Raw genomic sequence first — 3028 nt, 5'->3', positions numbered from 1 at the left:
TCCGTGGCTTTCAGAAAAACACAGAACCCACAAATGGACTTTATCTCCCAGTGTTCGTTGGTGTTCAACCTTCCAATGAGGCCGCCATCTTGGAGCACTTCTTGTTTCATTTATGACAGCACACCTTAGGGATGTCATACATTTCTAATTTAAGTTGGTTTTGATTAGACAGGTAAGAACTCGGGCCTGGGATTTAGCTCAGTAGTTCTGCCACCTGTCCCACAAGCGCAAGGACCCAAGTTCAATCCCTGGTACCAAAAAAAAAAAAAGTAAGAACTCACTGCAGAAAAGAGACAAAACAAACAAAAAAATCATCCATATTTCCACTTTCAAAAAAAAACTGTGACCATTTTGGTTTACTTCCTTTTAATCTTTTTTTCCTTTTAAATCAGAGTAGGATTTTCATGGAAGAACTATATTAATTCCATTATCCATTGCTTACAGTTAGTTGGATGTGGAGGTCATTTTTAATCTTTACTGCAATCTACATGGTGTAAGGAACATCCTGCAACTAAATCTTTTTATTCGTCTTTAATTATTTCCTTGGGCTAAAATTCCTATCAGAGAAAGCACTGGGATTAAAGGCTTTTTGATGATGGGGGCATAGGGAAGGGGGACAAAGCCAGCTTGAGATTCAAGTCCTTCTTGGAGTTGGGAGAAAACAGACTGAGAAAGTGCTGTCTTTCTTTCTCCCTTATTTACTTGCAATGCTGGGGTTCAAACCCAGGGCCTCGTGCATGCTAGGCAAGCGCTCTACCCCTGAGCTACATCCAAAGCCCAAGCCTTGTCATTTCCCTTGCGAAGTGGCCAGTTTAAGTGGTACCCTTAGCACCCTGGCTTCCCTGCCTACTAACATTCCTACCCTACCAATGTCACTTCTCTCCGATTTGTAGAAGGTTCTCCCAAGGCAATAAACATGCTGGGGTTTGGGGAGCAAACAGCTGGTGTGTCTTGAGCAGGTGGCCGAAGCTGCCATGCAAGGGCTGCGGCTTCTGGAACCGGCCTCTCCCATGTCCCCAACCCCCGTTTCCCTCCCCTCCCCCTCCCCGGTGACGAACTGTGGACTTGGACAGACGCGTGTGCTCTACTGTGGCATTAAGAAAATATGTATGACGCAATGTTTTTTAGCTTTTTCCAGAGATATTTATATCACACCAATGGCATGTTGGTCCCCCCACCCCCCTCAGCCACTAAGAATGAATAAATCAATTGTTCTAATCAGGCTAATGGACAGCAGGACGGCTACAAGGATGGGTGGGCGGGGCTCGTGCGAGCCTGCCGCTGCCGGACTAAGGGGCGGGGCCTGGCGCACAATCTCTTCCTACCTCTGGGCCTCTTGGAGAGGGCACGGTGACATCGGACCTCTAATGACTTCTTGGGGTTAAGATCCTACAAAGCATTCGGAGTTCCTTGGAAGAAAGTAGCTGAGTAAATTTTTAATCTTTTTTTTTTTTTTCCGCCCCTTGGATCTGAACGTAAACACAGAGCAATCACTGCCGTGTCCTAGTTTATAAGGTTGTTGTCTCACACAGTCCCACAGACCTGGCCTTCTCAGCAACTCGAAATTGTGAGGGGAAATATAGTTTGTTGTGGTTGTTGTTATTACATAAAAATTAATGGTTTGGCAAACACGGGTATCATCGTGACACGCTGAGGTCATGTTTACAGCAAGCAAATGTATTTCAAGCTCCCTAAGCCTTCAGTAGCATTGCGGGCCGATTGGACACGATGGGCCAGGCTCCTCCAGCCTCTGGGGAGGGACATTAGTGAGTGGAGACCCTGGGACAGCACCCATCGGTCCCCGATCCCCCATGGACAAAGTGGGGTTTTTTTTCACTTCCTGACTTACGGAGGTTTCATAGCCCTCCCCTCTCGGGCAATGAAAAAAAAAAATCAAGAAAAGGGACCTTCACAAGGACAACGGCGCAAACTTGGATCTCGTTCATTGTTCGAGTATCCATTCACCAAATATTTATGGAGCACTGAGTATGCCAGAGCCTGAGCAGAGTGCTGGGGACAGGCAGGGTGGTGGGGGAGGCTGTGCACAAGTCAAGCAGAGGGACGCTCCTAAGGAATTGCACCAGGAAATGCAAAATTCAGGTCCAGTGTTGGACTATGTATGCAAGGACGTCTATGGGACCCAGTCGCAGGGTAGAGGGGACCTGATCTAGCCTTGGAGGCAGCGTGAGCAGAGCGGGCAGGAGAAGGAGGGGAGGCCCAAGATACTGCATCTCCAGAGGTGCTTGGTGAGACAGAGTGACCTATTTGAGGACATGAGCGGCCTGAGCAGTAAGAACGAGGCCACAGTGAGCATGGAGGGAACCACAGGCTGGAGCTAGGCACACCCACTGAAATGGCAATAATGAAAACACACACACAGACGCATGCAGAAAATAACAAGGGTTGGTTGGCACAGATGTGGAAAAATCAGAACCTTTGTATGCTAACAAGCTGAACACAGAGTTACCATATGACCCAGCAATTCCATTCCTAAGTATATACCCCAAAGAATTGAAAACAGATGGTCACACAGCACTTGTCCACAAATGTCCAGGGAGGCACTCTTCATAGTTTTTCACAGCAGTCAAAAGGTGGAATGAATCTAAATGCTGCCCAAAAGATGATTGGGTCAATAAAATGCAGCCTGTCCATCCAGTAGAATATTACTCAGCCATGAAAAGGAATGAAGTGCTGACACATGCTACAATGTGGATGGACCTTGACAACGTCATACTAAGTGAAAGAAGACAAAGGCAAAAGGTCACACATTGTATGGTTTCCTTTATATACTATATGCAGAGTTGGGCATGGTGGTGCATGCCTGTAATCCCAGCACTCAGGAGGCTGAGGCAGGAGGATTGCTATGAGTTTGAGACCAGTCTGGGCTACATAGTGAGGCTCTGTCTCAAGAAAGAAAGAAAATAAATATGCAGAGTGTCAGAGCAGATGGGTGGTTGCCGGGGCTGCACCGGGCGGAAGAGTGAGAAGTGGCTATGGATAGGTATGGGTTTTCCTTTGGGTCACTGAA

At 47.2% G+C, this 3028-nt stretch overlaps 1 non-coding gene across 1 annotated transcript; it reads right to left on the bottom strand.

Annotated features, from left to right (window-relative positions):
- Positions 1 to 701: 701 nt before the first annotated feature.
- On the bottom strand, positions 702 to 774 carry Trnaa-agc (transfer RNA alanine (anticodon AGC)). The gene has a single exon. It is a non-coding gene; the product is annotated as a tRNA-Ala (tRNA).
- Between the last annotated feature and the right edge of the window lie 2254 nt (positions 775 to 3028).

The sequence above is a fragment of the Heterocephalus glaber genome, unplaced genomic scaffold, assembly GCF_053883595.1.
Source record: "Heterocephalus glaber isolate CG9 unplaced genomic scaffold, H.glaber_assembly_v1.0 deba00001687, whole genome shotgun sequence".
Lineage (NCBI taxonomy): Eukaryota > Metazoa > Chordata > Mammalia > Rodentia > Bathyergidae > Heterocephalus > Heterocephalus glaber.
This window is presented reverse-complemented; position numbering and strand designations above follow the sequence as displayed.